The 14557-nt window shown below is 46.7% G+C and overlaps 1 protein-coding gene across 2 annotated transcripts in view; it reads left to right on the top strand.

The window, feature by feature from the left end:
* LOC115376273 (myocyte-specific enhancer factor 2A-like) overlaps window positions 1-14557 on the top strand; it is a 95654-nt gene that overhangs the window by 59161 nt on the left and 21936 nt on the right. The gene's annotated exons all lie outside the window — the stretch shown is intronic.

Raw genomic sequence — 14557 nt, 5'->3', positions numbered from 1 at the left:
ACTCCGACACACCACTTTCACTCTTGTACATTTTGTTTCTATCAGATTGTCCAAACTGGGGGGGCAGCTGGGGGGTGAGGCCTGTTTTCAGGGTGGCAGCTGCCGGCCCAGGCCACCCTGGTAGATCCGACCCTGATGATGAGGCTGTTTCATGGCGTTGCAGTGCATGTTGGGTTGTTATCCACATTATGGACAACATAGGAGCCTGTTGGTATTAATAGGAAATCAAAAGTCATCTTGCGGGCTGGATATAATCGTTCCACAGGCCTGATCTGGCCCGCGGGCCTCGGATTTGACACGTGGGTTGTAGCATCATTAACACGGTGTTGTCTGTTCCTCTCATGGCTTGAATGTGTAAACCGCAGGCAGGCACCTGTCTGAGCCTGGAAGCCGGCCATTAGCCAGGCCTGATTTGCCTGCTTCAGCCCTTATTTGTTTTTCTTTCCCTCCACAAATACCACCCAGACTGCCGGGCTGCTTCAAACAAAGCTGGGAATGCGAGACGCTGCCCGTTTTTACATGTCAGTCGGCCTATTTGCAACACTTAGTCACAATATTTGACTACGCGTGTAAACCGATACTCCAGTAGCAGAGTTGCCGGCCGGGCAGGACTTGGCAGAAACGCCGCTCTGTTGTCCCTGCCGGCGCTCCGTGTTGTGTCGTGACGTTTTTCTGATGGATTTCTCCAAAGAGCTGCCACGTTCTCTTGTGAAACCACACGATTTGATTGTTCACACGACCGTGGCCACACCCGAGCGCACACATGCCTTCTCTCCTCTGTCTGGCAGCAGAGCCTTTCAAGTGTCTTCAGGCTAAAACAATGTGCTGCACTCGTTTAACAGAAACCATGTGGGAGAGATAAAGTTAGCATGTCAACTCGAAACGGAGGTGGAGCAGGAGTTTTTTTTTTTCCTCACCATGACATCACACTGACCGGCCAGCCGGTCTGATCGACAGACGGGTCACGACGAGCAGACAGACGGGTCACAATGAGCAGACAGACGGGTTATAATGAGCAAACAGACGGGTCACGACGAGCAGACAGACGGGTCACAATGAGCAGACAGACGGGTTATAATGAGCAAACAGACGGGTCACGACGAGCAGACAGATGGGTTATAATGAGCAGACACACGGGTCACGACGAGCAGACAGACGGGTCACGACGAGCAGACAGATGGGTTATAATGAGCAGACAGACGGGTCACGACGAGCAGACAGACGGGTCATGACGAGCAGACAGACGGGTCACGACGAGCAGACAAACGGGTCATGACGAGCAGACACACGGGTCGCAATGAGCAGACAGACGGGTAACAATGAGCAGACAGACGGGTTGTAACGAGCAGACAGACGGGTCACGATGAGCAGACAGACGGGTCATAATGAGCAGACACACGGGTCACGACGAGCAGACAGACGGGTTATAACGAGCAGACACACAGGTCAAGACGAGCAGACAGACGGGTTATAACGAGCAGACACACGGGTCAAGATGAGCAGACAGACGTGTCACGACGAGCAGACACACGGGTCAAGACGAGCAGACAGACGGGTCACGACGAGCAGACAGACGGGTCACGGCGAGCAGACACACGGGTCACGATGAGCAGACACACGGGTCAAGATGAGCAGACAGACGGGTCACGACGAGCAGACAGACGTGTCACAACGAGCAGACAGACGGGTCATAATGAGCAGACACACGGGTCGCGATGAGCAGACACACGGGTCAAGATGAGCAGACAGACAGGTCACGACGAGCAGACAGACGGGTCACGATGAGCAGACAGACAGGTCACGACGAGCAGACAGACGAGTCACGACGAGCAGACAGACGGGTCACGAGGAGCAGACAGACGAGTCACGACGAGCAGACAGACGGGTTATAACGAGCAGACAGACGGGTCACGTCGAGCAGACAGACGGGTCACGACGAGCAGACAGACGGGTCAAGATGAGCAGACAGACGGGTCATAATGAGCAGACACACGGGTCGCGATCAGCAGACACACGGGTCACGACGAGCAGACAGACGGGTCAAGATGAGCAGACAGACGGGTCATGACGAGCAGACAGACGGGTTATAACGAGCAGAAAGACGGGTCACGATGAGCAGACAGACGGGTTATAACGAGCAGACAGACGGGTCACAACGAGCAGACAGACGGGTCAAGATGAGCAGACAGACGGGTCACGACGAGCAGACAGACGGGTTATAACGAGCAGACAGACGGGTCAAGATGAGCAGACAGACGGGTCACGACGAGCAGACAGACGGGTTATAACGAGCAGACAGACGGGTCACGATGAGCAGACAGACGGGTCATAACGAGCAGACACACGGGTCAAGAGGAGCAGACAGACGGGTTATAACGAGCAGACAGACGGGTCACGACGAGCAGACAGACAGGTCATAACGAGCAGACAGACGGGTCACGACGAGCAGACACACGGGCCAAGATGAGCAGACAGACGGGTCATAATGAGCACACGGGTCGCGATGAGCAGACACACGGGTCGCGATGAGCAGACAGACGGGTCACAATGAGCAGACAGACAGGTTATAACGAGCAGACAGACGGGTCACGATGAGCAGACAGACGGGTTATAACGAGCAGACAGACGGGTCACGACAAGCAGACAGACGGGTCAAGACGAGCAGACAGACGGGTCAAGATGAGCAGACAGACGGGTCACGACGAGCAGACAGACGGGTTATAACGAGCAGACAGACGGGTCACGATGAGCAGACAGACGGGTTATAACGAGCAGACAGACGGGTCACAACGAGCAGGCAGACGGGTCATAACGAGCAGACACACGGGTCAAGAGGAGCAGACAGACGGGTCACGACGAGCAGACAGACGGGTCAAGATGAGCAGACAGACGGGTCACGACGAGCAGACAGACGGGTTATAACGAGCAGACAGACGGGTCACGATGAGCAGACAGACGGGTCACGACGAGCAGACAGACGGGTTATAACGAGCAGACAGACGGGTCACGATGAGCAGACAGACGGGTTATAATGAGCAGACAGACGGGTCACAACGAGCAGGCAGACAGGTCATAACGAGCAGACACACGGGTCAAGAGGAGCAGACAGACGGGTTATAACGAGCAGACAGACGGGTTACGACGAGCAGACAGACGGGTCACAACGAGCAGGCAGACAGGTCATAACGAGCAGACACACGGGTCAAGAGGAGCAGACAGACGGGTCACGACGAGCAGACACACGGGCCAAGATGAGCAGACAGACGGGTCATAACGAGCAGACAGACGGGTCATAACGAGCAGACAGACGGGTCACGACGAGCAGACAGACGGGTCATAACGAGCAGACAGACGGGTCAAGATGAGCAGACAGACGGGTCATAACGAGCAGACAGACGGGTCATGCTGAGCAGACAGACGGGTCATAACGAGCAGACAGACGGGTCATGCTGAGCAGACAGACAGGTCTGTGAGCCTGGAGGCGAGGGAAAACACTATGGCCAAGAGAAAACTTTCTCAACCTTTTTGACCCCTTTGTGACCCCGTAGAGCAAAGCAGTGCCTGCTCAGGGCGCCCCCTGTGCAGAGCAGAGGTATTACAGCTGGGCATTTCTCCTTAGTGTTTAATCTTTATCTAGTTTTTAATGTTAGTGTCCAGTCCAGTGTCCAGACTGGGTTCTCTGGTCCCAGTTGAGTTGTTGTTGCTGTCAGTGTCGGTGGGAGTCAGTGGTTTTATTCTAATCTGGCTGCACACACACTCACACTGAGCAGCAGCACTGAACACACTGCACACACACTCTGAACTTAGTTTGGTTTGTTTTGTAAGAACACAGTATTGTTTCACTAAGATTCCCAGGGTTTTTTTTTTTTCTTAAGTCTAGTTTTATATTTATTTCAGTTTAACTAAAATGATTTTGCACACCTGGTTTAAGTTTTAGTTTTAGTGAACTAGAATAACCTCGGTGCAGAGCGGTGAACGGTCCGCCTAAAGAACAACCACCTCCTCAGGTTGTTTCATTCACTTCAGCAGCCACGCCCCCCAGCCCCGCCCCCCAACCCTGCTCCCAGCCCCGCCCCCAGCCCCTAGGGATGGGATTTGATAAGATTTTAGTGATTTAGATTCCATGATCGAATCTGTTTTATCGATTTGATTCTTTAACGAAGGAAAAAAAGTACAAATGGGTTTATTTGTATTAACTTTCTTTTATATCATTGTGTTGTTAAAATGCCACCACTCCTGTCCATCCAAATGACTTTTACACAACTACATTTGAGTGTTCAAATTATTGAAATATTTATTAAATAACTGAACAAAACTGTACAAAACAAATATTTATTTTTTTCTCAGTCTGGGTACAGAAGGATCAGATGCAGGTGGAGAAGTTCTGATGCTGCCTGCTACTGGGTTATTTTCCCTTGACCCAAAAACAAACTGACATTTTTAAAAAAAATCTGAAATTCTAATGTAGAAATTAAAATCCAATAACACTTTAACATGTTACTAGAAACTGCTATTTCCTTTTTAACAGGGTTTATGAGCAGAGCTGCCAAAAATAAAACCAGTCCAGCAGCGACGAATACAACCAAGTCAGGAACTCAAATGTAGAAAAATAACAGTTTAACATGTTACTAGACAATGCTAGCTTTAGCCGCGCTAGCTTTAGCCACGCTGCCGCTGCTGCTTGGCTGAGATTCATTAGCGTTAGCGTCTCAGTGTATGGAAAACATTCCTGCAGAGCAGCTGCCAGCTGTGTGGACAGATGTTTCTGCTGCTAGCTCTTCCTCCCTTGTCCAAATAGAAGTTTTGCAAGTGGCTCTGTTGTCGTCTTTCCATGTGAGGTATAACCAAACTTTTTATCGCCTCTGCCTCGACGCCATGCTGTCTCTATGGCAACACGGCGTGTGTATGACGTCATAGCACATGCACAGCAGACTCGATAGCAGAATCGTTAAACACTTTGGCAAATGAGTCCAAGGATTCGGACCACTGAGAACCGGTTCTCGAATCCCATCCCTATCAGCCCCGCTCTCCGCCCCGCTCCCCACCCTGCTCCCCACCCCGCTCTCAGGCTGATCAGCCAAACAGAAAACAGGAGGAGCGCTTGTTTTATTCAGCTTTGCCCTCACAGCGGTGGGAGGTGGCTCTGGGAGGTGAGGAGGCTTCAGGCTGCAGCTCCTCGTGCCTCACGGTGCCTTCAGAGTCCCGTAAAGCCCGTGTGACACCTGACACCCCGACATGTGACTTTCAGCTCTCAGACCTGCTAAGACCTCCACACAGCCCCGCTGGTCTGGGAACAGATCCCACAAGAACAGCTGCACACTGTTTCACCTGTTCATTTAACACTCCACAAGAGATTTGAGACGTAAACTGAGTTTCCTTGGAGAGGCGTCCCTCCTGGTCGTCTCCCTGTGGGACAAACTCCTGCAGGCCGCCACCCCGCAGGAAAACGACTGAGACTGATTTCACTGGAAATCGGCCTCCTCCACAAACCCTGAAGCTACAGCCCATGATGCTGGGAAACTTTGTTTTCTTTTGAAAACCTGGAGTGTTAACACGTCGGTAACGTGTGTCCTCTGAACAACCTCCTCCCTCCCCTCCGGTCCGAAGGCCGCTCAGAGTTCACGGCTGAATCAGAGCCTGATGGTAAAGCAGCAAACTCCTGACGCTGCACAAAGAACTGAGGGAATTACAGAAGAACTTTCCTCCCACGTTCGCTCGGCTCATCTCCCACGTCCCCTACAGCCGTCTGAGTCAGGATGCTTCCTCCTCGGCACCAAAGGTAGTGCAGTTCACTAAAACTAAACTAAACACTAAACCTAGAAGTGAAAAAACATTTTAGCCAACTGAAATAAAAACAACAACCAGACTCGGAATGAATCAGAATCAGAATCAGAATCAGGATCTTGAACCCAGAGAGGAAACTGGGCGAGCTGCAGTTGCTCAAAATCTCAAGAGAAGAATTAAATGATAAAAAAGAGAAAAACAGATAAGAAAATACAAAAATATGTGCTGAATTGAGCGTATGTTAATAAAAAGCCTACACATCACACACACACACACATGGGGATATTGCAGTGTTACAGTAAAACTAAACTGAAACAAAAGCTTTTTAAAACAATAAAAGCCAAACTAAAACGAGTGAACCCACTCTGCAAGAAATATGAATACAAAACTATAATATTAACTCTGCTCGGTGCTTCTGTTAACTTTTACGGCGTTGGCGGCGTTGGCGGCGTTGGCGGCGTTGGCGGCGTTGGCGGTGTGTTCGTGCGCCTCAGACGCATCAAGATGTGAATCATTTTACAGCTAAAGAGTGACGCAGAGCGGGAAGGCAGATAGTGATCAACCCTGCCTCCTCCCTCCCTCTCTCTCTCTCTCTCTCTCTCTCTCTCTCTCTCTCTCTCTCTCTCTCTCTCTCTCTCTCTCTCTCTCAGCGGCTGTGTTGACTCTGGGCTCAGCGCCTCGGTTTATTTTCACGGCGGCGGGGCGATGAAGGACATAAATCGTGGCGGGGAGATGAATATTTAAACAGCACGACAGCGCTCCTTGTTTACACAGACACATTCCAGTGCTAACAGAGCTGGTGTGATATCAGGCTCTGATCACACACACACACACACACACACACACACACACACACATGATCCTGCAGCGCTCGGCGCACATCCTCTGCTGAGGAGCGCAGGCCGCCGCACGTCGCTGTTGGCTCTGTTGTTACCCGACATGTAAACTGCGTTGTCGTGCGTCGGCCACTTCACAGAGCAGCCACATGATCCTGAACCAGAAAACACAAATTTCTCTGAACCAGTGGTGGAACAAGTCCTCAGTTCCTATGTTTAGGTAGAAGAGTTAAAACTATAATAGAAAACAGTTAAAGTAGATTGGTAGGTCCAGGTAGAAGACACAAAATTCATAATGTCTGAGATTAAAGTTGTAAATTTACAAGAAAAAAACTCATCAAGTCAACAAGTCACAGCAACGTCTCTTCAGAGTCCAGATGCTGATGAGATGCTGGGAGCTATGATTTTATAATCTCACGATATTCAGTTTTTTTTCCCATGAAGTTGTGAGTTTTTTCCTCATGAATTTACAACTTTAACCTCAGGATTTCTGAAATTTTTCTTGCAAATTTCTGACTTTATAATCTCAGAATTTTTTAGGGGTTCTTTTCTCAAAAATTTGAGAGCTTTTTCACTGCAAAAACTCAAAATCTTACCAAGATTATTTGTCTTATTTCAAGTCAAAAATGTCTTATTACTAGTCAAAATATCTCATTACACTTAAAATAAGACATGATCACCTCAGAAGTAACTTGTTTTTAGACAATTGTCTCTTGTTTCAAGTGAAAATTTGCTTGAAACAAGTGAAAATTTGCTTGTTTCATTGGCAAAATGTGTTTCTTGTTTCTAGCTAATTTTCACTTATTTCAAGTGAATTTTCACTTTTTCCACTGGCAAATTTTGCCAATGAAACAAGCAAATTTTCACTTGTTTCAAGTGAATTTTGAAACAAGAGACAATTGTCTAAAAACAATTTACTTCTGAGGTGATCATGTCTTATTTTAAGTGTAATGAGATATTTTGATTTGAAATGAGACATTTTTGACTTGAAATAAGACAAATAATCTTGGTAAGATTTTGTGTTTTTGCAGTGTTCTCATAAATTTACCACTTTATTCTCAGAGATTTTTTTTTTAATATTAACCCTCTGGCTCCATATTTTTTCTTCTCCCTTCAGTGGCCCTAATACACCGTCATCCGTTTCTGTTCCCCAAGGTTTTTGTCAGTCATGTTGTTGTCGTGGTAAAAAAAAAAAAGGTGATGGTTTTTGCTGACAAAATTAACTCTGATTTAGTGATTTGATTTAGTGCAGTATAGAGTACAAGATTTCCCTCTGACATGTCCATGAGGCCGTGTCATCCCAGTTTTCAAAAGGCTTGTGTGTCTCCTGTCTACACTGCGACGGTAAGGCTGGCGTTTGAAAACACAGTCGTGTGATCAAAAGGCCAAACCGCAACAAAAGTCTTTATTGAGACGTCATCGTCTTTTAAACGGCTGCTCAGTCTGAATGTCAGACAGCATCATGCCTGCAGCTTTACACTGTGTGTGTGTGTGTGTGTGTGTGTGTGTGTGTGTGTGTGTGTGTGTCAGCATGCCTGGCTGTTTCTAAAGTTCTTACCAGCTGTCCAAGAAGTGCAGTTGGGTTTAAAGTGTGTGTGCAAGTCAAAAGGATGAAAATAGAGCTGCCAGGAGTCGCTAAGAGCTTCAAATAACACGACCAGCGTCTGGGAATGCAGAGGACAGACAGGCAGACAGACAGACAGTCAGACAGACAGTCAGACAGTCCAGCCACCGGCTGATGTAATGAAGGGCAGAGCAGAGATTGGATGCCAGAGGAGTGATGTCACCGGCGGGGCTCGCCGTTCACACGGTGACAAAACTGGGAGCTGGCTGTTTTCAGGAGGAGAGCGCTCCACCTGTCGTACCTGTTGTGTTATCGTCCTTTTGGGTGTCTCTCCATTCCCCCCCCGTGTTATTCATGTGTTGTGTGCATTTGTCATAATTTCTGGTTTCACTCGTCTCCAATCAGGAGCCTCTGTCTGTCCTCTGAGCTGAACATGTAAGTCAGCTTCTGACTGCAAAACACCCAAAACACAGCCTCTGAAAAAATGTGTGGAGATCTAATGTCTTTTCAGTTTTTTACTCTCTCAAGCATCACTTTTGTCAATGTCTGGAGTTGTGCGTGTGTGTGTGTGTGTGTGTGATGAGACGCTTCATCTCAAGGGATTTGTCCTGTTATTGAAGCGAGTAGACTGTTCCTAAACTGATGCTCACTGCCTGCAAATGGAAGTTGAAAGGTGAATTTGTGAACTGTCAAACCGGCTCCTGAACTAAAAGTCTCTCGTCTGCTCGTCCAATGAGGATGAAGCAGTGATTGAAGAGCAGGAACATTTTTGTATCCGGAAGACAAAAGACGCCAAATTTAGGTTTGGATGAACTATTCCAATTCTGTGTTTTGGCTTGTTTTCGTTTCACAGTTACAGTCATATAGGATGTAATACTTTTGAGAAAATATGATGCATTAGACATTTTGAAATTTAACGACTGAAAGTGGATTGTTTTTTTATTGAATCTGTGCGGTTGTTGAGATGAAACTTCTTGTTTATGCACATCACCCTGGCGGTGCGAAGGCAGTTCCCTGTTGTGGTTCGTTTGGCTTTTTTCAGGCCACAGTAGGAACTCAGCATAAGGGAAGTGGTTCGTTCTGGGATCTTCTGTGTGTTGACATCATGCTCACACATTTTTAGCCTTTTTTATTTTTGTTTGGAGAAGCTTTTCTGGGCTCAGTTTCTTGGGATTGCCCTTCTTCACATCCCCTTTTTCACTGCAGCAGGGCCCAACCTTTTGGCACTTCTCTTGGCATGAAAAAAACAGGAACTTTGGTTTTTCCCCAGAGGTCCAGTTCCAGTTCCAGTTGATTCTCTGGTCCCTTCTCGACGACACAGGAAGCAACAAGATGGACCCTGGCGTTCTAACATGCCGTTGATCATTGACTGAATACTTTTGCATCACTGAATCATCTCAACTTGACAATTTAACCTCCTCCTCTTCTGTTCTGCTCCATCTGCTTTTGTGTTCAAGGGCAGATTACATTGATTTATTACATTTATCCTTTACGAAATATTTACATGCAGCAGCGATTTATGAAACTAAATGTGTGCAGCAGCTGACATAACATAGTCAGACCCATTGTCCTGCCTCATCACTTAAATATATTTCCTATACATGAACTGCAACAGCTTTGCTTAACTCCAAAGGTGAGAGGCAGTAAGGTGCAGGTCTGGTGCTCAATGTATTGTTTGTTTGTTTTTTAAATCTTCAATATTTATGCCTAATTATATCTATTGCTCATTGTATTTTGTACTTTCTGTGCTAACTCCTACACCTAATTAATGTTACTTGTCAGCTGTTTTAAATGATGCTGCCTTGCTACCAAAGAATTGAACAACAGGGAACAGTTGAAAGTTGAAACTAGTGAGGATAGAGTGCCAAAATGTAAAGAGTATGTTTACCCAGATTCATGTGGACGCAGTTTGTAAGAACTGATGTCAGATATCTGAGAGGAAGTCATTCCTGTGCTCTCAGGGTCCCAGAGGCGTTAGGGTTAGGATCAGAATTAATTAAAGGGTTAGAATGTGTGTTAACAGAGTGTTGAACGAGGGGACCTGGGAACATAGGACCCTGGGAATATATGACCTTGGAAATTTAGGACCCTGGGAATTTTTAGAATCTGGGAACTTAGGACCCTGGAAACATAGGATCCTTGGAACATAAGACCTTGAGATCTTAGGACGTTGGGAACATTGGACTTTGGGAACATAGGACTATGGGAATTTAGGACCTTGAGAATATAGGACAATGGGAATTTAGGACTTTGGGAACTTAAGACTCTGGCAACATAGGACCTTGGGAACTTGGCATCCTGGAAACATAGGACTTTGGGAACTTAGGACCCTTGGAACAGAGGACCTTGAGATCTTAGGACTCTGGGAACAAAAGACCTTGGGAACATAGGACCATGGGAATTTAGGACCTTGGGAACTTAGGATCCTGGGAACATAGGATCCTAGGAACCTGACCCTCCCATGACCTTGGGAATTTATGATCCTGGGAATTTAGGAATCTGGGAACATACGGCCCTGGAAACATGGGACCTTGGGAACTTAGGACCCTGGGAATATAGATACACTATATTACCAAAAGTATTCGCTCACCTGCCTTTACTCATACTATGAACTGAAGTGCCATCCCATTCCTAACCCATAGAGTTCAATATGATGTCGGTCCACCTTTTGCAGCTATTACAGCTTCAACTCTTCTGGGAAGACTGTCCACAAGGTTGAGGAGAGTGTTTATAGGAATTTTTGACCATTCTTCCAAAAGCGCATTGGTGAGGTCACACACTGATGTTGGTCGAGAAGGCCTGGCTCTCAGTCTCCGCTCTAATTCATCCCAAAGGTGTTCTATCGGGTTCAGGTCAGGACTCTGTGCAGGCCAGTCAAGTTCATCCACACCAGACTCTGTCATCCATGTCTTTATGGACCTTGCTTTGTGCACTGGTGCACAGTCATGTTGGAAGAGGAAGGGGCCCGCTCCAAACTGTTCCCACAAGGTTGGGAGCATGGAATTGTCCAAAATGTTTTGGTATCCTGAAGCATTCAAAGTTCCTTTCACTGGAACTAAGGGGCCAAGCCCAGCTCCTGAAAAACAACCCCACACCATAATTCCTCCTCCACCAAATTTCACAGTCGGCACAATGCAGTCTGAAATGTACCGTTCTCCTGGCAACCTCCAAACCCAGACTCGTCCATCAGATTGCCAGATGGAAAAGCGTGATTCATCACTCCAGAGAACGCGTCTCCACTGCTCTAGAGGCCAGTGGCGGCGTGCTTTACACCATTGCATCCGACGCTTTGCATCGCACTTGGTGATGTGTGGCTTGGCTGCAGCTGCTCGGCCATGGAAACCCATTCCATGAAGCTCTCTGCGTACTGTACTTGGGCTAATCTGAAGGTCACATGAAGTTTGTAGCTCTGTAGCAATTGACTGTGCAGAAAGTCGGCGACCTCTTTGCACTATGCGCTTCACCATCCGCTGACCCCTCTCCGTCACTTTACGTGGCCTACCACTTCGTGGCTGAGTTGCTGTTGTTCCCAAACGCTTCCATTTTGTTATAATAGAGCTGACAGTTGACTGTGGAATATTTAGGAGCGAGGAAATTTCACGACTGGATTTGTTGCACAGGTGGCATCCTATGACAGTTCCACGCTGGAATTCACTGAGCTCCTGAGAGCGGCCCATTCTTTCACAAATGTCTTGTTTCACAGTCTGCATGCCTGAGTGCTTGATTTTATACACCTGTGGCCAGGCCAAGTGATTAGGACACCTGATTCTGATCATTTGAATGGGTGAGCGAATACTTTTGGTAATATAGTGTATGCTCCCATCTGAGAGATGAGGTGAAGTTTTAATGGTCCAGTGCAGGAAAATCACAGTAAAAAGCCAACATCCTGAAGACCAAGCTGTGGGTGAGGAGGATGAAGCAGCATCTTCATCTTCCTCACTGCTGACAGTGATCTTGTCCAAACTTCATGAACACCATCGTGGTTTCAGGCTCTACTGAAGTGTCAGCAGCATCCCTTATGTTTGGTCGGTTTAAATATTTTCATCTCAGAAACATCTGGTTACTTTTCCTTCGAACTGAAGATCTTATTCTGAAAGGATCTTTGTTCCTTGATATTATCCAGAGCAGAACTTCCTGTCTGTCTTACCATTAACATCATCATTGTTGTCATCCTCATCATCATGAGCCTGCGTATTGTACGGCCACACACACACACACACACACACACACACACACACACACACACACACACACACACTCACACTCACTCAGTGAGAGCTGATGAGTGTTTGTTGTAACAGGACAGAGCTGAGAGTAGGAGTCGCTTCATCAGGATTTAAAACTTCCTGCTCTGCGTCAGTTTGTTGAAGACAGATTCACATGATGATACAGTTAGGAACACACATACACACACACACACACACACACACACACACACACACACACACATACTGCAGGTGAAACAGACACCACATGAAGTCTGGACTCTGTCTGTTCAGACAGCCATGAAAAAACACCAGATATTTTTTTTGCCGGCTGCACATATCTGATGTTCTCGTGACTGGAAACTGAGTAAAAGTCAGACTCCGTGTTTAGTCTCTGTTTCAGTCTCTGTTAATGACAAACGTGCAGGTCTACAGTTTCTGCTTTGGAAATGATCTGCAGCCAGTAATGTAAAACTAACAATTTGTAGCTCAAGAGGCTAAAAGAGATTTGTGAAACTGACCGCTGGGCACTATCTCCTCATCTATGAACTTGTCGTGCATTTTATGATTGGTATCGTAGGAGTGTTTTATGTTAAACTCCTGGTTTCCGAGGTCTGCCACTGGCCATTGGGCCGCACTTTGAGAATATCTGATCTTTAGGCTAAAAGTTGCTCCTAATCGGCTGATTTAGGAACAGCCCCTTTAAATAATGGGCCTGCCACTCCACAAACTCCACAAGCAGGAGGAGTTCTCAATCACTAAAACCAGATCACATATGATCCAAACATGGCTTCTGCAGGAAATCTGCCTTGTAATCGAGTCCACATTCTCAAAACGTATGATTGCAAGCTTTTAAAAATCATGAGAGTGTTTTGATGACAGCAGAGCAGTTAGGAACGCAGCTGTGTTTCCCAGTCATGAATCAAACTAAACTCAACTAGACACCCAGACAGAAATAATCTAATCCAGAAATGTAAACCCAACCAAATTATAACTATAGAGAAAATGAAATATGTATCATCACATCAACAAGAATCAGCAAAACTACGGTACAAATCTTTAATTTATTCTGTGTTTTTTTAAACAGTATTTGCTGCACTTTCACAGCATCACTGAGGGGAAATAAAATGTGCAAATATTTTTTCTGTTTTATATTTTTATTGTTATATTCATGTCATGTTTAGAGTTATTTTGCAGTCATTTTGTATATTTAATTTTTTAAAAAATAATATTTGCTGCACTTTCACAGCATTATTGAAGGGAAACGAGGTGAAATGGTGACGTCTGCAGGCTGGAGGTGTTAACTGCTTCATATCAGCGTCTGGCCAGCGTGTCGGACGTTTGTCAAAAAGCATCTCCGCTGACAGTAATGTGATGTCCCGCTGACAGACGAGTGTGTGCTAATCAATCTCAGTTGGCAGCTGAGCGTCTGTAGCGCCCGGGGAGGCATCACCAGGCGCCTCTCTCGCCTTTTATTGCCCCGTCCCTCCACCCCGCTCCGCTGTAAACTGCCAAACAAACCCAAAGTTGTTTCAGGCGTGCAATAAAGGAGAAGGTAATGCCTCCACTCCATCGTGTTTAGAACGCTGGTGGTTATAAGGGCTGAGTTACGCTTGGATATGGAGGAAGTCTCTGCAGGGAAAGCTCCTGTTCAGACTGGCTGTTTCTGTCTGAAACACAAAGCAGCAAACAGACTCACCCATTTACAGAGGAGAGTAGAATAGAATAGAGTAGAATAGAGCAGAGAAGGGCTTCCATTGCCGTTGGACGTGGCTTGGTTAAGGCCATTGCACGAGGCTCAGTGTTAAAGCTAGAATGAAGCTGCAGGTGTCAAAGGAAACTAGACAACCTAAGGAGTCCACATGTGTTCTTGTGGCCTGTTGTAAAATGGTGTGTGTGTGCAGACTGGGGCCTAAACAGTCTTGGAGCTGCATCAGTTGGCTTTGACTGGAAAGCTGAGACTCTTGTGGATTCAATGAGCCACATTTGATTCCTGTGTGATGATGTTGGCCCCCATAGCAGCCATTTCACTGCAGGCAGAGACTTTTGTCCAACTGGATGTCGCTGGAGAAAATGACCTCTAGTGACCTCTAGGAGAATCACAGCCTCATCAAACTTCACACACACAGACTAGAGAGCGAGGCCGTTCAGAGGAGCTCTGCTTCTCC

Source organism: Myripristis murdjan, chromosome 3, assembly GCF_902150065.1.
Source record: "Myripristis murdjan chromosome 3, fMyrMur1.1, whole genome shotgun sequence".
Lineage (NCBI taxonomy): Eukaryota > Metazoa > Chordata > Actinopteri > Holocentriformes > Holocentridae > Myripristis > Myripristis murdjan.
This window is presented reverse-complemented; position numbering and strand designations above follow the sequence as displayed.